General features: G+C 36.5%; 1 long non-coding RNA gene across 1 annotated transcript; it reads right to left on the bottom strand.

The window, feature by feature from the left end:
* Nucleotides 1-7,815: 7,815 nt before the first annotated feature.
* Nucleotides 7,816-9,330, bottom strand: LOC135750368 (uncharacterized). The gene is made up of 4 exons (XR_010532701.2): nt 9,245-9,330; nt 8,769-8,843; nt 8,087-8,144; nt 7,816-7,965 (listed from the first exon to the last, which is right to left on the bottom strand). It is a non-coding gene; the product is annotated as an uncharacterized lncRNA (long non-coding RNA).
* Between the last annotated feature and the right edge of the window lie 3,491 nt (nt 9,331-12,821).

Raw genomic sequence — 12,821 nt, forward strand, 5'->3', positions numbered from 1 at the left:
TGCATTATTTTATTAACTATATATTTATTGTATTTAACTATTAACCCCGTATCACACCAAAGCGTGTAATACACACGATGGTCTACTACATATTCCATTAGAACCAATACATAGAACCAATAGAACCAATACATACCATTAAAGACCAACACAAACCAATACACTGTAGTGTGTTTTGGCCCATATTACATTAGACCCAATAAAATTCCCAATAAATCCAATAAAACCATTAGAATTTTCTGTAATGGTTTTATTGTTTTTTTCAGCAGGGTAGCCTTACCCAGGGAAGTCCGGAGAATGTAGTGCCACTGCGTCACTTCTCTTGTAGTTGTTGGCATGTAGGAAATTATTGCCCCTTATTGTTTATCATCCTCATAAATGTGTGTAAGTTTCGCGCCTAGAAATGAATGTTATTTTCACGCCTAGAATATGTGTTATTTTCACGTCTAGAGAAGGCAAGCGTGACACTGAAACGCATCATGTAGTGGCCCATCATGTGTATTACACGCTTTGGCGTGATACCTTGTTGTTAAATATATATACAATCAGTTATATAAAGTATTATCCATACCAGTTAGCATATTGTAATGAGATGAGTGCCATACATACTTTAATCCTTTACACCTATCCCGTCTTCTATCCAGTTTTCCTGACTTGGGCACATGATGTCCTTTATTCTCAATCTCATAATGTTTCTAGGTAAATGTAGACTAGAAGTTCTCTTGCTTTCTCCATCTCTCATTTCTGCCTAACCGACCCTGAGCCTTCTCACGGTTCTGTGTGAAATGTTAGGTGACTTTACATGAGGCTGTGTAGACCCATCTGTAAATAAAATGAGCGCATGGTGACATAAAACGCTTGTTTGCATCGGGCAAATGAGTGGTAAAAACGGGGTCACACACATGCCCCGCACAAGGTGTCTCAAAAACTCGATCCATTCGGTTGCAGTCTGGTGTCTCAAAAACTATAAGGTGTTTCAAAAAATCCATCGATCCATTTGGTTGCAGTCTGGAGCCTTTGGTGCTTCCCCATTGCCTGGTGCACCAGGGCACTCGCCCATTCCCATCTATGGATAATCCATCCCTGGTCGTAAAATTTTCGTCACACCCTTGAGGTATTTGACCCATCACAACCCACTGGATTAGCTGGCAAATCACACAGCACTTTTCAGAACAAGAGCTTTGTAACAATCAATGTTTTCAGAAAGGCGCGGCATTAAGGTGCAACAATAATGTGCAGTATGTGGAAAATAATGTCCTTTTCGAACACCTTAAGCCGTAAACTTTAATTAAACAAAATATGAACGGAAATGCATGGCATGGAAAAGCATACAATCGGTTAAGAACCAACAAGTGACAATGGAAACATGAGGGCTTTATAGAGTATTAGTGATGCGCGGGTCGTCTCATATTCCGCGGGTCCCTTGGGTAACCCGCTGGTCGGGGCGGGTAAAGAAATTGTCACTTTACTGCGGGGCTGGTTGGGGCGGGTCATTAAAAACAAAAAATAAAAAACATGTATGTTGCGTGCAATTTTCTATAGCCTATAATAAATATTTTGGAATATACATTTTATATTTTATGTGGTTCTTCTTTGATAAGGTTGCGATACGTAGGCCAACGTAGCAAGTCAACCTAACTTGCGTGATGACCCCAACCTTTGGCTTCGCGTCACAAAAGCGCCAAGCAGCTCTCGCCACAACAATAAATCAAAAAAATAAAGATGGAAGACGAAGTGCGTGAGAAACTAAGGTCGGGAATTTACAAAATTAGAAGAAAAGAAGGTCAGTCGGCAAAATCCAATGTTTGGGACCGGTTTTCAGAAATAGTTGCAGCAGGAGACAACAGCAGTGTCGGCTTCGTTAAGTGCAATTCATGTGAAAAAAATGTACAAACACGAAAGCCACAAAACGGGCACTTCCAGCATGTCAAGGCATATTTGACTAAGAAAAAGGATGACACGTCTCAAAGTATAACCGCTTTTCTTAAAAGTAAAGTACCGGCACATTTCAAGTCCGAGGTTACAGACGCTTGTGTTGAATTGTGCTGTCAAGATCTGTGGCCCTTCGACATAGTATCTGGAGATGGATTTCATGCCGTAGCTCAAGTGTCTAATTAACATTGGTTCACGTTACGGACGTGTGGATGCCAGTAGTGTACTCCCTCACAGGCAAACTGTTTGCGACAGAGCCAAAGCAACCACAACAGAAAAAAAGAAATCCTCTCAAAGAATATAAATAAAGCTCTGGATTGTGGCATAGCTATTACCACTGACATGTGGACTGATGAGTACAACAAACATGCATACACGGCGATTACTGGTCACATCATTAATGACGACTGGAAATTGGAGAGCCGTGTCATAACCACAGCTGAATTTGATTCTACTCTCAAAAAGACAGCGCAACCACGACCAAATCATTAAGGAGCTGCATGACTTTGGTATTGACCCTGCTCGCATATCAAAAGTAATGTTTGTAAGTGACCAGGGCGCAAACATAAAAGCTGCTCTTCGCAGCTACAAGTGGATACCGTGCGCAGCCCATGTCATTAACATCGTTCTCAAACACACGTTTGATATTAAAGAGAACACACCAGCATACATGCGTGACGTGAGTGATACCATTGAGAAGTGCAAAAGCCTTGTCAGATACCTGAAAAAATCGGGGACTGTGGGACAGCTCACACACAACGTGACACAGGAATGCGAAACCCGATGGAACAGTAAAGTTGCGAGGATGCAGTCAGTCATTAAACAGTACCGTGAAATCCAACAGGCCTTAAGGGATAAAGATCAGCTCCACAGAATTGATGGCATTCAGCTGGATGTGTTGAACACAGTTACTGAGTTTTTTTTGTTGCCTTTTAAAGCTGCAAGTGAAGAGATGGAGGGTGATAAGTATCCAACTATTCAACTGGTCGTGCTTTGGTTTTTAAACTGAAGAAACACTGCGAGCCCCAATACGGTGATCCGGAGTACATGGTTTATATTCGGGCACTGGCAACGCAGCTGCTTAACGAGAAAATGTCCATCAGCATCACCCACAAGCTTTTCTTTGTCCCCGTTTTAAGTCACTGAAGATGTTTCCAGCGGAGGAGAGAAACCCTGTGTACGACCAGGCAAGAAGACTTGTCAGGGAATTTGACAGTGTGGTAACACCTCCAGCAAGTGTCCCAGCGACAGAGCCAGACACGGGCTTCACACACCAATTTTTTTAAGGGGGCACAGTGTGCAAAGCTCACAGAAATTTGCGCATACACATACATCAAACGAATTATATTATAGAGCTTTCAGTCTTTTCCATGGCACTTACATTTCTAACATTCTAAACGCCCCTGCCATAGTGCAAAAACCTCCAAAATAAAAGTGTTGACTAACTTTCATATCAAATACTATTCAATCGGATTAATGACATATTGGCATCATATTTACATCTGAAACGGCATGTGTTCTATTTACGTTTTGTTTAATTCTGTCATTAATGCATTTTGCACAACTGCATTATCCTATGAAATGAATGTAATTTACATCCATAAAGTATATAAACAACGAAAATGCCATAAGCTATAGCCACGTGATTGATTTTAATGTTCAATAATGATTTAAAAAAATATGTTTAGATAAAATTATTAGAGGAACGGATTTTTGCATTAAATTTTACCTTATATGTTAACGTGTGATTCCGCGCCCCCGTGAACTCTGGCGAACTTTGGCGTTGTGCCAAGAAGATGAATCTAGAAATCTCTACTATCAGTGGCGGCGTTTCACGAAAACCTAGGCTATGGTATGGCAAAAATTCTTCGTACAAGAAGGCCATTCTCAAATAACTAATCTATAAAACCACATATGTGTACATACTCCACCAACTTGTACAAAAGCATACTACGACTGCACGGATGTACACTACTGACAACAATACGGAAGCAATACAAATGAAACAACAACAATAGAACAATAGAAATCATGATTATTTAAAATGCTTTTCAAATAATTATTAACTAAGCACAACTCCAGCAACAGATAAACTAAAACAAGATAATATCAAAACAAAACATACTGTGACATCCCTTCACAAATCTTGTCACAACAACCGCCAAATCCACTTATAAACACACAATAAAGACTTTTAAATGATGTGATAGAGCACACATAGTTATCCAACACTAAATAAAATTCTTAGTAAAACAGAGCTAAATGCAAAAACAAGTCTTACCTTTTGTCGTCGTGCAGGTTATTCCACAAGTGGCCATATTCACAAATGCACGCAAATAATTAATACAATTCACTTCGGCTGCGTTACAATCCCCAGTGGAAGAGAACATATTTATTTATCCACAGAGCAAATCATTTTACTTCTGGAATAATGTATGCAATATGCAAAGCGCGAGTGTGGGGGGGAACCATGAGTCTGTTTAAATGTTAAAACAAAAAAAGGATTTTACTTGCGAAAATAAAGATTATTAAAGCAGCGGTCATCATGAGACCTCCTGCTGATTGTGATTGCTATAGATTGTGTTCGACTTCAAGCTGCGCTGTAAGAACGACAGGCTGATGACGTCAAAGTACCGCGAGGGTGACTCGAGGAATCATCGGAAGAAAACCGCTGTCGCGGCACGTTGATGTCATCCGCTTGTCGGTTCCAGTGTCATAGCATGAAGTCGAACACACGTGTAAATGATACTTATTAGTGATGTGCCAATGAATGCCGCCCCTGCTAATAAGGTCGAGCAGCAACAGCTAAGCTCGTGAGCGCGCTCAGACGCTGACGTTTGCGGCTGCGCCGACTGCCGCCAGAATAAAGTAATGTACACGATCAATACAATATCAAAACTCTGAAAAGTGACACGGATGCAGCAGAAAATTGATAATTTGGGCATTTTAAACAGATTAAAAGATTAATGGACGCTTTTTTTGATTTTTGAGGTTGCTTGCAAAATCCATTTGGCTCAAAAATCCGAGGGGGCACGTGCCCCTCAGTTTCAATGGGCATGACGCCTCTGGAGCCAGAGGCAACGCCTCGAGGTGAGTCGCATCAGCGAATAGGGCGATAGGCTCGGGTCTTATGTTATAGCTTTCTCTAACCAAATATATATATATATATATATATATATATATATATATATATATATATATATATATATATATATATATATATATATATATATATATATATATATATATATATATACTAAATATATTTTGTAGAATGTAATGCTCAATTGAATATATTTTTGAATTTGGAATTATATTTAGTTTTAACCTTCATGTATTAAAATGTATTTCAATATACATTTCTAATTTTACATCCCATATGGCAAAACTGTATTTTTTGCCTAAATATATTTTATATATATGATTCATACAAGTTAATTATATAAAGTATATTTTTGAAGTTTAAAATAGGCTACATTTAATTTTAAAATGGTTATGTTTAGAGGTTCGTAACAAAGTTTTTCTTCCAATGCGACGTGAATATTTGCCTTGGATTAATATATGGGGGGCTAAATATTTTTAATGCTTTAAAATATATGTACTTTAAAACATACTTTGTATGTTTTAAAATAGCCTATACAAAAATGGGTCAAAAATTATATCAGTGAAAATATATATTTTAGCTAATTTTTTGTATATATTATTATTTTTTTTAATTTGCCGTATGGGTAGACCTATGTGTAAAATATTAAATATTGTTATATTTTACTTTTTAGTTGACGACGCCGAGAGAGTCAAAAGAAAAAGAGATGAGTTTAGTGAGTGGGAGGATGGAAGTGAAGAAGTTGCTGAGAAAGATGAGGTTCAGCGCTACATTGAGCGTCAGTTCTTCTGGGACGGAGAGGACATTCTAAGCTTCTGGCAGTCGCAGTCAATCGCCTTTCCCGTGCTTGCCAAAGTTTAAAAAATGATTCTCTGTATCCCAGCCACAAGCGCATCAAGTGAGCGCACATTCAGCTCTGCTGGCCGGGTGCTCGAGGCTAGGCGAAATAGATTAAATCCCGGTACAGTGGATGCAATTCTTTTTTTGCACAGTGAACGTAAAAACGCTAAATAAACATTTCTATGTGTTAAATAAATGTTCAGTGGTTATGTAGCGTAGGCTGTAAACTCCCAGGTGAAAAAGAAATATATTTAAATAGTATTTTTTGGGACATACTTAATATATTTAAAAGCTACTATACTAAATGCATATTAAATGTATTATATTGAACCCACTTCAAATATATTAAATGCATTTCAAGATATATTTAAAGTCAATTTTAATCTATTTGCATTATATTTAATATATTGAAATTGTGTTTAATTGGAACAACTTCAAATATATTTAGTGCAATTTAAGTGTACTTCTTTAAAATTCATTTGAAATGCACTTCTCATACACTTAAAAATACAGTTAGAATACATTTAAAGCTTAATTTAAACTAAGAACACTTTAATAGTACTTCAGCATATTAGAAATATACTAGCATTACATTAATAGAAATGTATTAGCATTACACTACTATTTTATTATAAAGCTGTTTTTAATATTTAAAATCATTAAATATTAAAGGAATAGTCTACTCAGTTTCAATATTAAAATATGTTATTACCTTAACTAAGAACTGTTGAATCATCCCTCTGTCATCTGTGTGTGTGCACGTAAGCGCTGGAGCGCGCTGCGAAGCTACGATAGCATTTAGCTTAGCCCCATTCATTCAATGGTACCATTTAGAGATAAAGTTAGAAGTGACCAAACACATCAACGTTTTTCCTATTTAAGACGAGTAGTTATACGAGCAAGTTTGGTGGTACAAAATAAAACATAGCGCTTTTCTAAGCGGATTTAAAAGAGGAACTATATTGTATGGCGTAATAGCACTTTTGGGAGTACTTCGACTCGCCTGAAAAGTCCGCTCCCCTTCTCACTCTCATAATGGGAGAGGGAGGGTGTTACTGCGCCGAGTCGAAGCACTCCCAAAAGTGCTATTACGCCATAAAATATAGTTACTCTTTTAAATCCGCTTAGAAAAGCGCTATGTTTTATTTTGTACCACCAAACTTGCTCGTATAACTACTCGTCTTAAATAGGAAAAACGTTGATGTGTTTGGTCACTTCTAACTTTATCTCTAAATGGTACTATTGAATGAATGGGGCTAAGCTAAATGCTATCGAAGCGTCGCATCGCGCTCCAGAGCTTACGTGCACACACACAGATGACAGAGGGATGATTCAACAGTTCTTAGTTAAGGTAATAACATATTTTAATATTGAAAATGAGTAGACTATTCCTTTAAGACACATACACAGATTTTGAATACAGAACAATTTAATATACTTCATATTGTGTTGTGTACATTACAAAAATATCTAAAGTAAATTAATCAAGCACAGAGACATACATAATATCTTGACCAAAGAGAAACATATAAAACAAATATCCGAGAATGCAATTACAGAGCTACTTCTATCAAATTGAAAAACATTAACATTAAATGTATTAATGAAAAGTACACTATGAATATGCAATCACTAAATATTAATAAGCAATGATTATATAATAATCATAATGTAATTCTCTGCATAAAAAGTTACTGATAAAAAATGTTTTAAGTGCAATTTAAAGACGGAGTGCACAATGTTTGAAAAACGCTTTGGAAAAGGAAATTGGGCCGACTACCAAAACACACTTGTAGCCAACCAGCAGTAAGGGGTGTGTCTACTAACCGACATCCTTGCCGGGGTTGCGTATGTGTGTGGTGGCTCTATCAAAAGAAGGTCCAGATTATATTGGGGTAGAGACATGTTTGTTTAGGTAATTTCAAATGTTAACTTTCAAAAATAGTGCACTCCGCCTTTAACCAACTTAAGATAAACCTATAAAAAGCTGAACTAAAACACAAAACAGTTTAGATGTCACATGTTTAAGTGGAGGGTCACTTCTTGCAATTCAGACACCGTAGTAATTGAAGACTGCTTTATCACACGGTCTGTGAAAAGGAAACAAAATATACCAATTAACCAATAATGAATGAACATTTGGCTATCCATGTTTAAAATAAATTGGCATAGATATGCATGTATGGAAGTTTTGTTAACTTCTCAGTTTACCTTTTAAAGCTTTGACTGTGTCCTCATCAAGTGTGTCAGTTTTATCTGTCAGAGCGCTCTACAAGTGGGAATGAAGATAGGATTAGAACAGGCTCATGAAATAAAACAACCTGTGTGTATTACAGGATATGTTTTACATTGATAATTGTGTTTTATTTGAACCTAGATCATTTTCCATTGTTTGTCTATTGTGGTCTTGCAAACTTAAGGTTCACCTCTGTTTAAGGAGATTTAAGGAAATCAGAAATGATGCCAAACAGGGCTCCAGACTGCTATCAAATTGTGGGCACCAAAATTTGAGAGTGTGCCACTGAATTTTACATCCGGTCGCACATGTGTGACCAGCAAATTTGACCTTTTTTTTGTGATTTGACACTGAATTTGAAAAAGTACATTGTACTTTCTGAATCTATAATTAAAGTATTTATTAGTAATACAGTATAAATTAGTAGACATGTGAATATTTGGTTAACATGTTGTTTTACCGTGTGTGTGCCCCTTAATTTTCTGGTTGCGCCCCTAAAATTTTCAGTTGGGGGCCACTGTGCTCCTAGTAAAAAAAGTTAGTCTGGTGTCCTGCCAAATGGTATATGCAAGGATGACTAGGCCAAGTCCCTTACAGCTTTACAATAAAAACAAACGGTTTTTACAAGAATAATTCAAAAGGACAGAAATTAGCCACCTGGAATGGATGTGTTGCAAACGTTTTTCTTCACTCCACATTTGCCCCGATTCAAAAATGTCAATAGCAGTTGATCTGAAAAACAACAGGCAGGTAAATGATGATTAATGATTTGTTTTCGTTTTAAGAATGATTTACCCCGAGTACAATATATTTAAGACAATATAATATAATCAAACCCAGCCTCGGCAGTTTTACAATCTCTAATAAAAGTATCCCTTTTTACAATGTCATTTTTGTGTCCATATGTAATTAGAAATACATTTAAAAATATACAAAAAGACAATAAGGTTGTCAAGATTGAACTGATATAAACATTAGCCATTGAACATTACTGGAGTTATAATAACCATATGGTCATATCATGGTTTTTTCAGGTAAGACAGCTCAAACATTTATTTTAAACTAACGTTAGCGTTGCAAGAGAAACATTAGAAAAACTTAAACGTGAAAACAAATAGCAACAACAAACTTACCACCAAGAATAAGTCTTTCTATGCGCTATATCTTCATTTGTTCCTGTCTACTTGGGATCTGGTTGGTCATATTTATGTCGCAGTGCTAAAAAAAAAAAAAGGTTTTAATGATTTCTGAAATGCTTAAGAGAAATGCCTAACGTTAGTCAGAAAATAAAGATGTTCTAATTACCACACGCAACACAGACATAACGTTACATAATAAAGCTGGGTTAAATGTAATGTAATGTTTACTTATTTAATAGTTAACTTAATAAAGAAATGCGAAAATCTGTCATCACTTACCCTCGTGCTGTCTCGTTCATCTCCAAACAAAAAGCCAAATACTTTTTCCCTCGACGTCAGATCCACTAAAACTGCTCACATTTTAAATCGAGTTGTTTTATCTTAGTCCTCTGGTGAAATACGATCGCCGATTAATTAAATAAATACGTTTAATGCAGAGTCGCCATCTAATTTAACAGTTTATACGTTAAACGCAAGCAACCGCATGCACCTCGTGAACTGAACTCACTGAACAACTACAGCTTTCAAATAGCACCGTGACGTGTTACTATGACAACAACCAATCAGGTTTAGTCACGTGTGTCACGTGTGTTGTTTGAACATAAACACTAGCAAACGTAAGATTTTAAGCAAATCTTTGAAAAAATAGTTTAATATGCAATCGGAATGATATAATGTTGAAATGTTTGAGGAAAGTTCAATGTTAGCTTATTACAATTAATGAATCATGATTTGAAAAAAGTATGTTTTATCCAAATATACTAAAACTTCACTAGAAGTACATTTATGTTAAGCATATTTCTTAAAAGTGTAATTATGCATATATTTATTACCAGCATACTTCTAGTACACTTAATATAAATACATTAAAAATATTCTTAAGTTTAGCATATTTCTTAAAAATGTAATTATGCATATATTTATTACCAGCATACGTAGTACACTTAATATAAATACATTAAAAATATTCTTAAGTTTAGCATATTTCTTAAAAATGTAATTATGCATATATTTATTACCAGCATACGTAGTACACTTAATATAAATACATTAAAAATATTCTTAAGTTTAGCATATTTCTTAAAAATGTAATAAAGCATATATTTATTACCAATGTACTTCTAGTACACTTAATATAAATACATTAAAAATATTCTTAAGTTTAGCATATTTCTTAAAAATGTAATTAAGTATATATTTATTACCAGTGTACTTCTAGTATACTTTTAAAAAATACGTTTAAATGCAATTTAACGTATTTTTAATACACTTCAAATAAGTATGTTGGAAATACAAATGTATTATAAACATACTATTTGTATTTTAAGTATATTTTTAATACATTAAATACTACGTCTTTTTGACCTGGGCTGTAGGACTAAAAAAATCTGAAAGAGAATTTGTTTAGCCTTTTTCTGTTTTAAAATATGCTACTGTAATTTGTTAGACCTAGAGGTATATTTATAGGTCTTCTGTAGAGATAATTACAAACGATGCATTGTACGTGTTTATATATTGTTATTAATATGACCATGCTGGTTTCATATGGTGAAATAAAACCTGTTTTCATTTACATTACAATGCGTCTATTTAATGCGGGCGGAAGGGTTGTGTTGTAAAAATAGATACAGTGATGCGGGGCGGGATGGGGCGGGCCAATAATTTCATAAAAGCGGGACCCGCGGGTTGGAAAAAAACCTGACCCGCGCATCACTATAGAGTATATAGACAGTGGACCAGAACAAGACACATAAAACTGAAGACCATCACGGCAGAGCAGGCAGAGTTATGTTGGCTATGCATAGGCTATATGTAGCTCTGCGTAGCCTAGTGATGGTCAACCCGGATCTTTTTAAGGATTCGGGTTATTCTGAGTCACTCACTAATATGATCCGGGTTGTGCGAGTCACTCGAGTCACTTCCAATTCCAATCGCTAAATCATACTAATGCCAACCAAGCAACTCAGATCACGCATGCAGCTACGAGTCTACGACTCCTCTGCTCGCAAAAAACGGCTGGGGAACTCGTAAAAAACATGCATGTCCGTGGTAACATTATCAATAACATAATTGTAAAAGTTCGGTGTGTTTAGTTTCATTTCATAATGACAAATATATCAACACCACGTTTAGAAGATGTCAGGCTTTGTTGACTTGGATGTGAGAGGAACGTGTCCTGTTTCAGATTGACTTAAAAGATCCACGATAGGTTTCGGTTAATGCAGCCACACAGTCACTCATCCACGCAAGAACATGATCTTGTGAGTGAGTCCCAGACAGAGACGCCCGCTCCTGCACGGGTCCTGTGAGTGAACCACTCGCGTCACTCTGAGTGACTCAGTCAACAAGAGGAGCTGTGTATGTCCGTCGGTGGCGGATCTTTCCAGCAGCACTGCTGCAGCAGTCCTCGGATTTAAAATGTTTAAACATTTGCAGCTTCTACCCAAAACATTGTGCCAGTCAAATATTGCAACAGATTAGCCTACATGAGTCAGTGGGTTAATAACACGAGCAAGGCATTTCCTAGTCCAGGAGTTGAGTCACTCTCTGTGTGAATCCCCGAGCCGCCGACCAACTCATTGTCGCGCGCATGCATCCCTTTGTACACGGACTCGGAGCTGCAGGAAATTACGATCCGGAATAGCAGCTTTTTGCTCACTCGGTACCCCCAGTTGACATTTGGAGATGTAAATTAACTTGTTGTTGCAAGTTATAGAACCTATGGCAGCTTATGTAGAGTTATTTGTTGTAATTCTGTTGTAAACATTTGAAGAGCTTTGTGTTTTATACAATTTCTCATTCTTAATGCAAAATCTGAGAGGACTCAACTGACTCGGGTTAATGGTCACTAGGACTCATGGTTCTCGAGTCATTTTAGGGATCGGGTTAAATGATCCGAGTTTCGAGTGACTCGCTCATCACTAGCGTAGCCTGACATGCACCTCAAAATTTTAACAACTTGTCCTTTCTACACGAACCGCAGCACTGTGATTGATCCAGTAGAACACCTCCCATCAGGTCTTCATACGGATTTCCGCTAACAATGGTAAAAACAAAGATGGGTCAAGTTGAGAAGTGATAAACTCAAGCTGCAACAATAGTCAATGTCCAATTACCTCCATCACAGCTAATATGCTCAAATCATACACTGTAAAACCTAACAGTGTAAGTCACTAAATGAAATTAGTTTATTTGACTTATTGTTTTTTTTAAAGTTAATTTCACTTAATAAAAACTGTGATATGAACTCAAAAACTGCAAATGATTAACCATAACTTAAACCGAATAACTACTACATTAAAAATTAATTTAAACTGAGTAAGTATGAATAACTGAATCACACATTCTCACTCACACACCTGAAGTAAATAATGCGCTTTAATTTTGACACACGCCCCTCCCCCACATCTCTCACGGAGTTTCACAGAGCAGCAACAGGCAGGACGACATAAAGAGCTAACAGGTAAGCACTGCAAACTCTTTCAACACTTTTAAAGCATATATAAACTTCACAAACATGTTGTTTGTCATGACTCTTCATTTTAATACTGTCTCGGTTAAGGAAATTTGT

Source organism: Paramisgurnus dabryanus, chromosome 3 (assembly GCF_030506205.2).
Source record: "Paramisgurnus dabryanus chromosome 3, PD_genome_1.1, whole genome shotgun sequence".
NCBI lineage: Eukaryota > Metazoa > Chordata > Actinopteri > Cypriniformes > Cobitidae > Paramisgurnus > Paramisgurnus dabryanus.